The 7780-nt window shown below is 39.7% G+C and overlaps 1 long non-coding RNA gene across 1 annotated transcript; it reads left to right on the top strand.

Moving 5' to 3' along the window:
• The first annotated feature begins 87 nt into the window (after window positions 1-87).
• Window positions 88-4724, top strand: LOC135295152 (uncharacterized). The gene is made up of 2 exons (XR_010357172.1): window positions 88-443; window positions 536-4724. It is a non-coding gene; the product is annotated as an uncharacterized LOC135295152 (long non-coding RNA).
• Window positions 4725-7780: the final 3056 nt, after the last annotated feature.

Raw genomic sequence — 7780 nt, 5'->3', positions numbered from 1 at the left:
TGCGCGCCGCACTCCTGGCAGCTCCGGCCGTGCCAGGGACTGGGGGGCCCAAGGCTCAGGAATGGCATACAAAGCGAGGGGTAGGGGGGGATCCCGTATGCGGGACTGGAATCAAGGGTCGGGGAAAGGGGAATAGGGAGGTCGCGCATCCCGCTTTTGCGGCATAGGGTCTAAAGGGGACAGAGCGGGATCCCATCCGGGGTTTCCCTGTCAGCCGCGGTTCAGAATCCTATTAACAGAATCATCTACATTGGAAACGACCTCTAAGGCTGTCGAGTCTAACCTACGGCCAAACCACCGTGTGAACTAGACCACGGCACCAAGGGTCACGTCCAGCCTTTCCCTAAGAGACAGTAACTCCACCACCTTCCAGGGCAGTCCATTCCAATACCTAATCACCCGTTCTGTGAAGAAATTCTTCCTAAAGTCCAACCAAACCCCCGGTCAGGTTAAACCCCTGTCCTCTCCTATTGCTAGTTGGCTGCGCTGCCCGCAGCTATGAGCGCCCTCTCCTTCTGTCCTCTCCTGTCCTCAGCTTCGTGGCACCTTGTGAGGAGGCACCATCGCTATTTTCTGTGTCCTCTGGTGGAAGCTCCTCGCCCCCTTGTGCTCCGGGAGAAAGGAAAAAGAGGCGCCAGAAACAAGTGCAGTGCGTTTTCATCGCTCACAACACATGATACAATGTTGCTTGTACAGCGGATGTTTATCCAGGGCGTGGGCATGATGTGTTCTCCCAATAATTTGCCAGAGCAAGATGAAGTGCGTTGGAAATAAGTTGTGATGGCTTCTCTCCATGGGTCTGCCTCTTGTTCACGAAAACCATTACCTGCTGTCTTTGGAAATGCTCTCTGTGGGGGTGTGTGAGCACCAAAGGGATGAGATCTGTGTAGAGGGGACACAGCTCAGAAGGAAAGCAGGAAAAAGCTCTGCCTGGTTTGGGAACCTCAACCCAGCTGCAGGAATGAATCAGGCTGGGGGTAATTCTGTGATTCACACCACATATTGCAGTGCAAGGACAAGCACAGGGTCAGGGTTTGAGGGAGAGAATGAGGAAGAGAGGTTCTTATGACTACTTGGAGTGGTCACGAGGCTGGGGCAGGGTGCCAGGCTGCTCCAGAGGCTGGGAGGAGACAGGCTGCCTCCAGCAGCCACCCAGAGCAGGTGCAGCTCTGAGGCCATCTGCAGTATAGCCATGCCTGTAGTGTGCACAGCACCTGGTGGTGGGACCAGCATACGATCAGCACAGAAAAGAACTTTTTCCCAACCAAGCATGTGCTTAGAGAAAAAAAAAAAAATCTTCATTTATTTTTAACCAGGCTAATGCCAGTCCAATTTATTCTCCTTATCCTTGGAATTTCTTGTTGTTTTCTGGGAATTTTAGAAGTCTTGTCTTGCAGCAGTCTCCAGCTTTCATTATACAGTTCAAGTAATTGTGAGTCTTGCATCACAGCTGGCTTGGTTCTACTTATCTAGCCAGGCATGGTCAAGCTCCTGGAAGTATTGGCAAAAGCTGGCACATTCCATGTCCTTCTGGTAGATCTCCACCTGAATCTTTGGCTCATCACTGTTCAAGATTCCTGAGATACCCATATAAAGCTCTTTGTACAGCAAGATTGACCACCGTATTTTGTGAGTTCTTAACTACAAAATGGTACATGTCAGATACCTTGAACAGGTGCCTGGCATGTTCAGGATCAATATGGAATTTGTACCTCACTTTAAAACATCAGCAAATCCCAAATTTGGAAGGCTCAGGTCTAACTAGTAATTTCACTGGCTGTTAGCTTTTGGATCTGGCTCAACTGTACATTGAACCAGAGAATACAAAATGCACTGTGAAAAATACTCATAGCTTTCAGCTGTACAAACAGAAAGTAAGAGCACCAAGCCTTTGCTTTTCACATTGTTTTAAATAATAGTGGCAGCCAATCACATTGACCTGAAGCATCATACAACAGGGAATGTGCCAGAAAAGATCGAGAAAAAAGGTTTTTGGAGTAGCTTTGAAAGATCCCACTCAGGTCTTGCAATTAAATTCTCTCAATTTTTCAAGAGAAATGTTACTGGTAAATTGTAATTAGCATGGAGATTTTTTTATCAAATCAGAATTTTGCACCTTAAACTGCAGTAGTTTTTATCCAATGCTTCCAACCCTCAAACTAACTTATAAGGCCCTATGCAGGCAAGAATATTATAAGACTGCTGGACAGAGTTTTTTCCCCTGTCATGATAAAAGCAGTAGTTGAAATCAGTAAGGGCTTTAGAGATAGTTCTCCATTACTGTAGTAAATAGACATGGTTAAAGACTTACTACTTGGCAGAGCTCTTTCTCCACAGCTTTGACACAAACAGAATGGGTTGGGGTTTTTCTCTCTTTACAGCTGTCATGATGAAAGGGAACATATCTCTGACTATCTGTTTGCTTTGTGTTATTTTCACTTTGAAAGTACATGTTAAAGATAGCATTGTAGAAAGAGAAATGGAAACAGTGTAAGGATCAACTCGGCCATAAATCCTTAAGGTAATGTTAAATATAATTTATTTGGTATAAGCTAAAATAATTCAAGGAAAACATAATAAACAGTAATATAAAGGTCAAGTGTTACACTGACTGTATAGTCTTGGGAATAAAAAAACCAAAATATGTGGTAAGAAGATGTAAAACTTAGAAGCAGTGCTTAAATATGTACTTAAAATGTTACTGAAATGAGACCGAGGTTGGGATAATCAAGAGAGGGTTCCTGTGATTATGAAAGGGTATTTTTCAGTAAAGAGACACAGAATGCACAACATCCAATACTGCATGAACTGAAAAATTATATCTAGATGAGGGTTACCTGCTTAAACAGACACAGAAATTAATCAGTTCAAAGATACATGGTAGAGAGGTGGTATGCAATACTAGTGCTAGTAGGAGGGGTATGAAACAGAAATACTCAGATGGCAGAAGGAGAGAAGCTGAAATCATCACCTTTGGACTGAGTTATGGGACAGCTGCAAGTAATATGAGCTCTTAGTTCTCATAGATCACTAAAGAAGTGCAGTTTAGACTTCTGATAGTACATCAGTAAAGAAATCCAAGCAATGAATCTGCCTTCAAGTTGAGTTTTGTGGCTGGGATATGATAAGTGAGTCAAGGCCTTGAAAGGTCTGGAGTTAGCAATCCATAAAGGAGCTGATTGCCACAGTGTGCAGCCTCCCAGGTCCTATGAGCAAGAGACTTAGACCCTAGAAGTACCAGTGAAGAATTATATTTACTTCTAATTTTCTCCTAAGATGAATAGCAATCTATTGACCTTGGTTATTCTGCAAAAACTTCAGGCTATCCACATTTATTTCATCCTTTAGGAATATAAGCTACTAATTCTGTGACTATTGAAGGTAATGAAGCCCGTTTTTCTGCAAAGTTTCTTCCTGGTTGGCTATTATTTACCTGAATTATATTTTCTATTATGACTGCATATGCCTAACATCTTCTACTGCAGAGCATTTTGACAGCAAAGAGCAGGCTGCCATGCTCAGAAGTGGAAATTTGTATAAATTTGCTGACTGGATAGGAAGTTATTTAATGTTGGCTCCTAAATGTTCAGTTCCTTGTGTCTCCTGTCTGGTTATCTATTTCTATGAAATTTCTGTGAACGATATTATCTCTCAAGCTCCACTGAACCTGGATAATGCTTTCAAGGTTATTGAACTTGGGACAGAGAGAGGCAGAGGTTGCATAAACCTTGTTTTCATATAGCCTACCAGGCTATAATCAGACGGCATCCTGTCTGAATGCTGAGCTGGGAACAGAACCCTTTTTTATCTGCAAGCTATCTCCAAGTCCAGAAAAACAAGCAAACAAACCACAACAAAACAAACAAACAAAGGAATATGAAAACTGTAATCCCCATCTTATCTAAAGTATGGGGGATTGTGTCGGCTTGTCTGTTGATAGTGGTAGAGAATATTCTTATGAGTTCCTGTAATTACTTTAGGTTCATCATTACTTCACTGGGAGTTTTGTATATAAAGAAAAGCAGGCTTTGCAGAGCTATTACAGTTGTTTGTGTGGATTGGGTTCCTCCTCCACCTTAAGTAGTCCAGGGAATACTTATGCTGACATGTTGTAATGTTTTTCTTTATATTTCTCTCTAGTTAATTTGGACACTTGAAAGAAAATGTTCATTCCCTATATTACAGTTTTCTTAGTAAGAAATTTTGCAAAAGAGATACAAGTTAACAAGACAAAAATAAGAAACCTACTTTTTAGTGAATTTACCCTTTATTTCTGTTTATTTTGCAAGTCACTCTAGTCCCAGGAAGCACTAGACTGATTTATACGGGTTTGCAACAGTGACTTATTTGCAGTTTTGCAAAATATGCTAAGTTTCATCATTGATGGGCAGGTAAAGTCACAGACAGGCCAAAACAAAAAAAACCCTAATATTAATGTATATTAAATCTTATAATAACTAAGATATACTATCTTATACTATCTTAAAAACATATTCCACTGTCTTATTTTGGACTTTTAAAAGTTCAGTTTTGAAACATCCTTTTTTTCCCCTCCTAAAGTATAAGCTGTACTTGTGAATTGCTGCTTCTAATCGTATTCTATGGTAAATATTTTAGACACAATACTTGGATGTAGTTTGTCACAGATACTTTCAATGCTCTGTAATTTCTGATGGTGGGGCCTGAGCACTGAGTTATTTTTCATGAATAAAACATAAGCAGTATTTTATAACTGATGTGTACTGATATATTTCACAGCTACAAGTAGCTGCCATTGTTGAAACACTCCACGGTTTTCTGCTGAGTATACTTTATAGTTGCTCTTTATTCATCACATGTGCACAAACCTTAAATTCTGCATTAGTTGACAAATGAATAAGATGATTGCATTCGGTAAGAACATGGGTTTTGCCCATTCCTCCACAACTCTGATGCTGTATAAGAACTGTGTCACACTTGCTGCAATATATGCTTCCTATATCTTCTGAGAAAAATGCCCCTATTTCTCCTGTTTATGTATTCTCACCTTTCTTTTTGAAAAAAACATTTGCTCTATATTGATGAGGACAAACTAAAACTGCCAACAATCCACAGGTCTAGACAAAGAATACATCTTTGGATTGACTGGGTGAATATCCTTGTGATTATACTTTTAATGCTTTTGAATAGTTTTTTTCAGAACAAGGTTTTTATAAATTACATGCAGAACCATTTTTCTTTACCTCAGAGGAGTGGCATTGGGTGGCAGATGTGGCCACCTTCAGCCATGCATATGGGCATAGAAAAATACTATGGTGAGCAGTCCCATAGATCTGAAGCTCATCTAATTTACATGTGGTCTGTGCTGCAGTTTCTGATGGAGGAAAGTACAAACAAGGATATTCCATCTTTGTTATTTCTAGTTCATGCCTTGTTTAGCTTTATTCAAACTGGTTTCTGCAGAGCTAAACCTATTACTGAGAGGCTTTTAAAATTGTGTAGCTCCTCAGGGGAAGACTTCAACCACCAATGGAATATTTGGCCTTTAAGCATTCAAAGTTATTTAACTTTCAAAAAGAGTATATTTTTAACACACATTTGTGAAAAGTAATGACAGATGTATGAGTTACATGAACCTCTGAGAACATCTAGTTTCATGTTGTTGGAAAGTTGTGTGAATGATGATGACTCTCTCACTTCACTAACAAAATCAGTATGTCACAATGCAATAAATACAAGAGTTTGCTTTTTTTTTTTTAATTTAAGTTGATCAGCACCAAGAAAACACACTTTTACTTTAAAAGTTCCATATTGTTCTTCCAAAACACCTTGGGAGAAATCTGGTACTGAGTTTTCCATCTTTCATTTAGGACTCTCCCACCTGCTGTAAGACTCAAGAGTCAACATGTGCAACCTTCTGCACAGTTTATTCCATTATTTATATAGATATTGATTATGAGATCCGTCTTACAAGTACATGAAGTACTTTTCTGAGCCACAAAATATGAGAAATGGTACCTGTAACAGATAAGTAAGAGGTAATAAAAGGTGCAGCATCAGGAGCAAAAATGTGAGCAGATAACATTGAGGAAAACATTTCACATGCAGCCTAAAGTCTGTTCCGGGTATTTTAGCTTAAATGTTCTTTATTGTATGCATTGCAGCAGTAAATATCATGTTTATCAGTAGCATATGTCAAGACATCTTTAATAGCCTGCCTTTTGTAGCAAAATGATAAACTGCTTGGTCAACTGTTAAAACCACATTGTGTTAGCCTTCCAGCTGTGGTATTTGGGGAGTGCTGTTGAAAACACTACCAGTGTAATGGTTTTGTCACTGTGGTCATGTCCACTGCAAGTTCGCCAAGTGAAGGTGCCAGAAGATGTGAGTTTTCATTTCTTGGAAAAGAGATGGAGGCAACCGGTTCACAGAGGTTACTGACATTTCTAGAGGTTTGGCTTTCCAGCAATTACAATTTTTACTTATTACTGACTGGACCAGAGTCAGAAGCTTTTTAAGGGATTTAGAAATTTGTGTCTTATTAATGGTACACCCTGAATTCCTTTGCTTCTTAACAGGGTCTTCCACATAATGGCAATGGTAATTTTTCATTTTTGCCCATTCAGGTGGTCTTTAGCTTTAATACTTCATTTAATAAACAAAACCTATTTTTTTTCCTATGTCCATCTCTTAAAGGCTCTATATTAGAAAACATTTTTTGTTTTAAAAAACTGCATCATAGTGAAGGCAAATGAAAATAAATCTGTTTAAAGCAACTGTTCAGCTAAAGTTTATACTCTGAAGTTAATTTTATTTCTTTAGAAAAATACTTTCATAATAATTTTTAGTTGGGATATTTACTGTGCCAAAGTGCTATCAGAGACAGTGTTCATATTTCTGTTGTATGCTCTGCAGTATTTTAGTGGAATACATATAGAAGAGATGGAACTAGAAATTAATACTTTAACATATACTGACCATCAAAATAATTTTTTATGGAAAAGAAGATCATGTAATTGCATTGTGATTATCTTAATAAGTATAATTTGTTATGTCTGATTTTTTGTTCACTTTTGCACTTCAAAATAGGATCCTATTAAAATGTTTTTCATTACTGTCATGAGAACTGCCTTGAAATATTTTATTGATAATTTAATCAAGCTATTTTTGCATGAAATCTTATGGCAAAAGTAGTTCAGCCAGTGTGGTGGATTGACTCTGGCTGGATGCCAGGTATCCACCAAAGCCATTCTATCAGTCCCCTCCACAACTGGACAGGAGATTGAAAATACAGCAAAAGGTTCATGAGTTGAAATAAGGAGAGGGACAGTTCTCTCACCAGTTACAGTCACAGGTGAAACAAAATGAACTTGGGGATGTTAATTGAACTTACTGCTAACAAAATGAGAGCAGGATAATGAGAAATAAAATAAATTTTAAAAACACCCACCATCTCCTCCTTCCCCCAACCCCTCCCTCCTTCCCAGCTCTACCTCCTCTGAAGCTTCACCTCCTACCCCCAGCAGTGAAAGGAGACAGGGAATGAGGGCTATAGTCAGTGCATCACATATTGTTCCTGCCATTTCTCAGGGAGAGGGGTTCTTCTCCTGCTCTACCATGGGGTCCTTCCCACAGGAGACAGTCCTCCATGAACTTCTCCAGCGTGAGTCTATCCCATGTGGGTCCCTCTGCCACATGGTGCTTTCCTTCAGGCACAGCTGCTCCAGGATGGGTCCCTCACAGGGTTACAAGTCCTGCCAGGAGACCTGCTCCAGCACGGGCTTCTCTCTGTACAGGTCTG

This window comes from Passer domesticus, chromosome 1 (genome assembly GCF_036417665.1).
Source record: "Passer domesticus isolate bPasDom1 chromosome 1, bPasDom1.hap1, whole genome shotgun sequence".
Classification (NCBI taxonomy): Eukaryota; Metazoa; Chordata; class Aves; order Passeriformes; family Passeridae; genus Passer; species Passer domesticus.
The sequence above is the reverse complement of the archived record's forward strand: the minus strand, read 5'-3'. Positions and strand labels throughout refer to the sequence as shown.